This window comes from Bubalus bubalis, chromosome 15, assembly GCF_019923935.1.
Source record: "Bubalus bubalis isolate 160015118507 breed Murrah chromosome 15, NDDB_SH_1, whole genome shotgun sequence".
Lineage (NCBI taxonomy): Eukaryota > Metazoa > Chordata > Mammalia > Artiodactyla > Bovidae > Bubalus > Bubalus bubalis.
In genome coordinates, this window is record NC_059171.1 from 68,630,958 (window position 1) to 68,639,009 (window position 8,052).

The 8,052-nt window shown below is 42.6% G+C and overlaps 1 long non-coding RNA gene across 1 annotated transcript; it reads left to right on the forward strand.

The window, feature by feature from the left end:
* The first annotated feature begins 2,518 nt into the window (after positions 1 to 2,518).
* Positions 2,519 to 7,698, forward strand: LOC123329505. The gene is made up of 2 exons (XR_006545045.2): positions 2,519 to 2,575; positions 6,864 to 7,698. It is a non-coding gene; the product is annotated as an uncharacterized LOC123329505 (long non-coding RNA).
* Positions 7,699 to 8,052: the final 354 nt, after the last annotated feature.

The window sequence follows — 8,052 nt, forward strand, 5'->3', positions numbered from 1 at the left end:
GCCTTGGGAGATTAGTGAGTTTCTGTGAACACTTGGAGACTCCAAAGCAGCTGGTCCATGACACGAAGATTCCTCTCTTTTAAAATCTCTCATTGAAAAGATGTTTGTTGAAGAAAGATAGGAAGGCTCCATCTAGGTCCCTGGGCTCCTGTGAAGTAATGAAGGTGATGAGCTCATGGAACCGAAAAGGAGGTGATGGGAGGTCACCAGCTGTTCCATGAGCAGGAAGGAACAAGGTAATGGTAGATTTACATGTCTCCAACTTAACTGCTTCACTTATGGCTCAGCTGGTAAAGAATCTGCCTGCAATGTGGGAGACCTGGGTTTGATCCCTGGGTTGGGAAGATCTCCTGGAGAAGGGGAAGGCTACCCACTCCAGTATTCTGGCCTGGAGAATTCCATGGACCGTATAGTACATGGGGTCGCAAAGTGTCAGAGAAGACTGAGCAACTTTCACTTTCACTTTCAGCTTAACTGCAACCTATAGGCAGTTAAGTATAAGCTACTTCTCTGAGCCTTCCAGCAACTATCCAAGTGATAACATTATGTACAAGAAAAACCAATGAATACATGCGTGCGTGCTCAGTTGCTTTAGTCGAGTCCGACTTTTTGCAACCCTGTGGACTGGAGCCCTCCAGTTTCCTCTATCCATGAGATTCTCCAGGCAAGAATATTGGAGTGGGTTTGCCATGCCCTCCTCTAGGGGATTTTCCCAACCCAGGCATCAAACCTGTGTCCCCTGCGTCTCCTGCATTGCAGGCAGATTCTTTACCCACTGAGCCACCTGAGAAGCCCAAACCAATGAGATTACACTTTAAAAATCATGTTATTGAGATATAATTCCCACTGAAAAGTGTATCATTCCATGTATTTTTGTATATCAGAACCAAATCCTTCAAAGAACCGCTGATCAGAGTTAAAGATCTCATCCAGGTGAACCCTGATATTCCCAGGGCATCGCCATTGCTCAAAACATGTTTGGACATTCCTGAGAACTGCCTTCAGGGCTTATAGCACATTCTTTTGAGAATGTTCTTTCTTCCCTATGGTGCTGAATCTTTATCCTCTGAGGGTGGAGTCAAGGGTGGAGTCCATTCTTTGGAAACCGACAAGTGTCATGTAGAGCCAATTCTGTTGAATAAAGGTTCTGATCAAGCTGTGTAATGTTTGGAGTCAAAACCAAAGGGTGGATTTAAAGTCTTTATTTACTTTCTTGTGTGGCTTAGAAGCAGGTCCTAAATGAAGTGAAGAAATTATTTGATTTTTATCTCTCTCACTAGCATTGTTGGATTAAGTAGCAAATTTTCCTTTCAAAGAGATAAATCAATTTCTTTCCCTTACAGTCACACTTGTGTGTGAAAATGCTGTCTACACTAGAAAGATAGGGGTGAACAAACACTGGACCAGGAAATAGAAGATGAGAGGAAAAATTCAGGTCCCATCATTTACACCCAAGTATGCCACTTAACTTCAACAGGTTTCCATTTCTGCCCTGTAATTGAGGCTAATACCGTCTGCCTTGTATATTCAGCAGTAAGTTTAAAACTGCTGTAATATGTGAAAGGGAGAGTATCTAGTCTAAAAATTCTCACTGTTGCAACTTCAAGAAAAAGTGCCTTCCAGAGCTGAAGTCATGGGTATTAAGGATTGGGTGGAGATTTTGCTGGGAGGCATCAAGTTTATAATAGGGCCAGGCCTGCTGCTAAGTCACTTCAGTCATGTCCGACTCTGTGCTACCCCATAGACAGCAGCCCACCAGGCTCCCCCATCCCTGGGATTCTCCAGGCAAGAACACTGGAGTGGGTTGCCATTTCCTTCTCCAATGCACAGAAGTGAAAAGTGAAAGGGAAGTCGCTCAGTCGTGTCCAACTCTTTGTGACCCCATGGACTGCAGCCTACCAGGCTCCTCTGTCCACGGGATTTTCCAGGCAAGAGTACTGGAGTGGGGTGCCATTGGGAGAGAGTAAATCTGAGTCTCTTTTTGTGACCCAATGATCTTAATCAACTTGTCCTTAAGGAGCCTTTAAAGTTTACTTAAGATAGATGTTTCTGTGTCTTTCTTTCTTCCCTGCTTCAACCTAGTCACCTGCTATTCAGCCTTCACATTTCAGTTTAAAAATCACTTTCTCATGTATTTTTTCCTGATTCCTCTTCCTACAACTAGGTAATGTCCCTCTGACACCTGGTTCCATAAGCTATATGTTTATTTTCTATGCAAATCTGTTTCTGGTTACAATTATTTATCAATATTTGCTAATGTCTCTGTTTGGGTCAGCTCTGTGTTCCCATTACTTAGCATAGTACCTGGTGTGAGTCACGCACACAGCAAATATTGACTGAGTGTGTTTACAACCAGATTCTTCTTTCCTTAAATCTTTAAGCTTGACAGGATATTTCACACAGGAGCTCATGCTATACTTTTTTAAAAATTACCATGGACTAATAAATTTGTTTTGTTGTTGTTCAGTCACTCAGTTGTGGCCAACTCTTTGCGGCTCCATGGATTGCAGCATGCCAGGCTTCCCTGTCTTTCACCATCTCCTGGAGTTTGCTCAAACTCATGTCCATTGAGTTGGTGAGTAAATTTGTAGAAGAGATATATCTGTTTTTTAATGCCTCTTTTCTGCTGAGGGGTAAACTGAGGCTTTAGAAAGGAAGTGGTTTACTGAATGTCAACAAGCTAAGTAGGGATAGAAGCTGGACCTGAGCTCATGTTCATTGTTGTCATGAGTAAAGTTATACTTTACTCTGTCCAGTAACCGTTTCCTAACCCTGTGTTCATTTTCTGTGAGCACATTGTAATGAACAGCATTTCCAAAATTTCCAAGTGTCAATTCTGTATAAGTCAGGATTTGTTTTGACTTTGTGGGAAAGAAAACACCAAAATACGGTTTTTGTTCTTCAAATTGAGGTTTATTTCTCTTTGAGGTGAAGGTCTTAAGGGACCCATATTAGGGACCACGTTCCTATCTTTTACCTTTTACACAGGTCTTCCATTCCCAAGTTCATCTCAATCATCAAGATGGTTATTTTTTCAGCTGGCACTTCTGAGGCAAGAGGAAAGGCAAGGACAGCTCCCTTTGGTTAAGGACATTTCCAGGAAGTGGCCGTCACTACTTCTGCTCACATTCTATTGGGCAGAACTTATCGCATGACCATACCTAGTTGAAATGGAGGCAGGAAAATGTAGTGTTTGTCCCACACAGGCACGTGTCCAGCTGAAAAAACAGGTGTCTGTTACTGAGGAGGAAGGTGTGAATGGATAGTGGGGATAACTCCCACAAATGCTTAGATTTCAGAGGATGGTCTGTCTATCTATAATCCAAGAGCAGAATTGGCCAGGACTAGAAGGAAAATGGGGCTTCCCTGGGTGGCTCAGATAGTAAAGAACCTACCTTCAGTGCAAAAGACCCAGATTTGATCCCTGGATTGGGATGATGCCCTGGAGAAGAAAATGGCAACCCACTCCAGTATTCTTGCCTGGAGAATCCCATGGACAGAGGAGTTTGGTGGGCTACAGTCCATGGGGTGGCAGAGAGTTGAACACGACTAATATTTTCACTTTCAGGAGAAAAATGAGAAGTTTACAAAATACTTTGAGCATTCTCCTGTGGTTATGCATGTAGAAATGTATGGGTATAAAATATTCTGGACTTTTTCCTTCAGATAGACCAATCTGGGGATTGGGTATATATGTGGAAATGGAAAATTCCCAGAGGTGGTCTTATGAAATAGTCCGTGACAGGTTTTTTTTTTCTCCCCATTTATACACTAATTCACTAATTCATCTATTGATTCACTGAACATTATTAAAGGCCTGCTAGCCTTCAGGCACAAAGTCAATTTCCAAATGTTGTCATGACTAGGATAAACAAATCCTGACTCCTCAGCTCTGCAAGCGTATTTAAACAGGACTGATGGAGTCATGTAGCTACCGTCTGATATGTTCCAAAAATCTCAGTGATTTACCTCAAATCGTAAGAATAAGACAGTATTTCCCAAGAGAGGATCATTTAATTGCTTTTCATGCTGCCCCTACAGAAATGCTGTCTTCCTCTCATGGACCTTGTTGCAGGACAGAGGACTTTAGGGTGATGGGTATGTCACCTAGAGCTGACACAGAGCAGACTCATGTTCAAAACCAGCACGCTCTTTTATTTCTTTGAACACACGCCAGGCACTTAGGCATAAAGAATCACACTGAATTGTCACGGCAGCTCTGTGAATGACTGTGCTGTTGGGTAACTTGATGAAGCCTGAGTCCCACAACCTTATATAAGCTACACCTGAGCTCTCACTCTAGACACCTCAAGTAGATAAACAGTCTAAACACATGCACTGTGCTCATGCTTGCTAACTGCAGAATCACAGGTTCAAGGCAAGTCCCTCAGGCCATCTTCCAATCAGATCAATAATATAGTCATAAAATTTCTAGACTCACCACTGATTTAAAGTGTACCATTATGACAAATTTACAGGCAAAGTAAAGAGGCTCAGAGAGGTTCCTCAAGGCCGCACAGTGTGTAGGAAGCACAGCCAGGCTACAAGCCCTTTGCTACAGATCCAATTCTGCTCATGGTAAGAGCCCCATGCACACTGTCTGGATAAACAAACGAGCTCTCCAGAGAGAATGTGAATGTTCAGGTCCTACTGTGGGAACCCTTTTGAAGAGCTGTATCCTCATTCCTACAGAGCTAAGTGCTCTTGGGACTGGATACAGGTTGCTAACACCTGTGCACAGCCTCTATGGAACCAGGCAGTTGACTCCTTGGAACTTTACTATTTCTTTATTTGGCTGCACTGGGGCTTAGTTGCAGCACATGTGGTATCTTTAATTGTGGCATGTGGGATCTAGTTCCCCAACCAGGGATTGAACCTGGGTCCCCTGAATTGGGAGAGTCTTAGCCTCTGGACCACCAAGGAGGTTCCCCCCTTAGAACTTTAGAGCAAGACCTTCTTTCAAGAATTTTCAGATCTAAGTCCTTGATTTAGGAGCTGAAGAAAAGGAGGTTCAGAGAGTTCTAATGACTTCCTGTGGTCACACAGTGAATTAATGATAGGAGTGAGACAAGAGTCCAGGTCCAACCCCCCGCTGCTACTGAAGACTTTGTTTATACCTCACTGCCTGGGGAAGGAGCAAAGGAGGAGGTCGAGGCAAAGGATGTGTAATCCTGGAATATAATGATCTTCTGTTCATGGTACTTAGAGCTTAATGTTTGAGGGCTGCAGAAGGACTGAATTAAGACTAACTGGTAAATGATGGCGGGGAGGACACCACTTAAATCATTTCCCACTCCCTCTCAGAGTGTGTGGTATGAGTAAAGCCACTTACTGCATTCCAACTGGAAGAGGTTGACGCCTTTGCTGGGTTATCAGTTACACCTTAACTACCCTATCCAGTAACCACTTATGAAGGATTAGTGGATAATCAGTTGAGTGGAGGCAGATGATGTCAGAAGGAGGATCATGGACCTGCTAATGGTATACTTCATGATATTTCCTTGGTGCATTTGATATTTCTCAAAAAAATTCATTTGTGGCAGTATCACATGGAAGAGAGGGCACTTAGGTTAGAATCCTAAGTCCATGGTGTGCCTCACTCACCCTAGAACCTAGGGCACGAGTGAAACCCAGCTTCAGCTACAGGAATCTGAGGCCCCCGAGAGATGTGTCATGATAGGGGCCCTGTCGATCTGTTGTTCATCAGGGTATCCTCAATACTGAGTACATGCTGGACACAGTGAGTCTTTAATTAATAGTTGCTGAATAAACTGAGGCTTGTGAAAGTACTCAGAATTGAAAGGGTACTAGGAGTTGCAGTGGGACTATTTAGAAGCTTTTTTCAAAATAAGAATAAAGAAGGAAGAGGCTCATTGCTCAGGGCAGAAAACAATGTTAACCGAGAAGAGAAAGGAGACATTGCTGAGTAAGTTTTGTAAAATATATCATCTCTGTCAGGGATAATGATCTTCCAGCTGGAAAGGACAGACATGGAGAGGAGGATACATGAGGAAATGCTATGGAAGCACAGAGGTCGAGATGCAGAAACAAAATAAGTAGGTCCCCCCAGGGCAGAAGCAGACCTTTATTAAAGGGCACGTCAGGCACTGTGTTAGGGGTTTTAGATACGCAGTTGAATTCCTTTCTCACAGCAGCTCTGAAGACATATATTATATCCATTTTACAGGTAAAGAAACTATAGGAAGAAAATAAATCATTTTCTCAAGGTCACCACCTTGAGTAAATGACTTTTAATACAGAGAAGATTTGAATACACAGTTGTAACTCTAAGTAATCTTCCAGGAACTACAGAGGACAATTCCAGAGGACTGAAGATGGGCAAATTATTCAAAGTTAAATAGGAAGAAAATATAAGTGGTAGAATTTCCATCTAAATTTGATGTCTGTCCCCAAGAAAACCCTACAGCTGAAAATGTGTACATATAAAAAAATTACATATATATGTGTATGTGTGTATGTTAGTCGTTCAGTCATGTCTGACTGTTTGTGACCCCATGGACTGTAGCCTGCCAGGATCCTCTGTCCATGGAATTCTCCAGGCAAGAATCCTGGAGTGGGTAGCCTTTCCCTTTTCCAGGGGATCTTCCTGATCCAAGGATCAAACTTATGACTCCTGCATTGCAGGCAGATTCTTTACCATCTGAGCCACCAGGGAATATATATGTATTATACATATATACAGCCACCATGTGTATATATGTATTATACATATATACACATATGTGTATATATGTATAATATTTTTTTTCCAGAACTTGGAAGCAGTGATCACCAGAAACTGGTATGGTTTACCTAAGGATATGAGAGGTGATGATATATTACCTTCTTTTCCTTTCTGGCAGGATTGCTAGGCCAGCAAAGCATCAAGTGCTCTGATAACCATGTGTGTCAGGCTCAGAAAGGGACTTGAAAGTTTCCTTCAGAGTATTTTGGAAGAAAAACCTGAGAAATGAAAGCTGGAGGATAGTAATTTTCTTCTTTAGGCCATACCACGAGGCTTGTGGGATCTTGGTTCTCTGACCAAGGATCAAACCCACCCACACCCTCGGCCGTGAAGACATGGAGTCCTAACCACGGGACGGCCAAGGAATTCCTGACAGTAATTTTCAATAGCTAGACAACTGCTTGAAGAATAGAGTAATCTTTAGCTACCTGCATACCTGTCTGTCTTTGGCCTTCTCTGTGAACACTTAGCTGATTGTTGGAAATGAATACTGAGTTTGTTAAAACGTCTGATGCCATGGTGTCAGGAAGTATTACTGGGAATCAAAACTTCAGTCCAAGAAGAAACAAGAGTTTCCTGTTGGCAAGAAGACCCAGTGATGAGCCAAACTATAAGCTGGAAAATTGCTCACAGAGCAAAGGGTGTGATAGTGATAATGCTGCTTAAGGACTGAGCTGGACCATCATCTGACTTCACTTTGGAGTAAGTCTCCTGAGCACGCCACACTCTACTTAAGGACAACCTCAGGCACAGAGTTTTAAAGGAGAGTTGAACCCACCAATTGGCAGTGTGTATGTGTGTGCACATGTGTACAAGGAGAGTGTCATGTGACTTTGGATGTGGGGAGTGGAGCTAGGCAGAAGCGATATTTGATATTTAAGCTAGATGGAAAAGAGGATTAGAGGGATTTATTAGTCATTGTCAAATAATCAATGGTCTTTTTATGTGGAGAAGAATTGGTGTGTTTCTTTATTTTACTCATATACATTTGCTTTTCATGTCTTTCTTCCAAAAAGGTTTTGAAGTCACTAAAAAAGTATTCAAAGTTGACTCTGAGTACCTTCAGAAGTCAGAACTAGGTCACATGATGAATATTATAAGGAGCCCATCCTAACCATCTGAGTTAAAAACAATGGCATGACCTGCCTGGGCAAGTGGTGACCTCCCGTTCCTGGAAGCATGTAAGAGCTAGGGGACCAGAAGTGATGAGTGAGCACACACACTCACAAACACATACACAAGTGTACACATACATACTCACAGACACACACACTCACACTGAGTTGGCTCAGTTGGCTTGTTAAGGT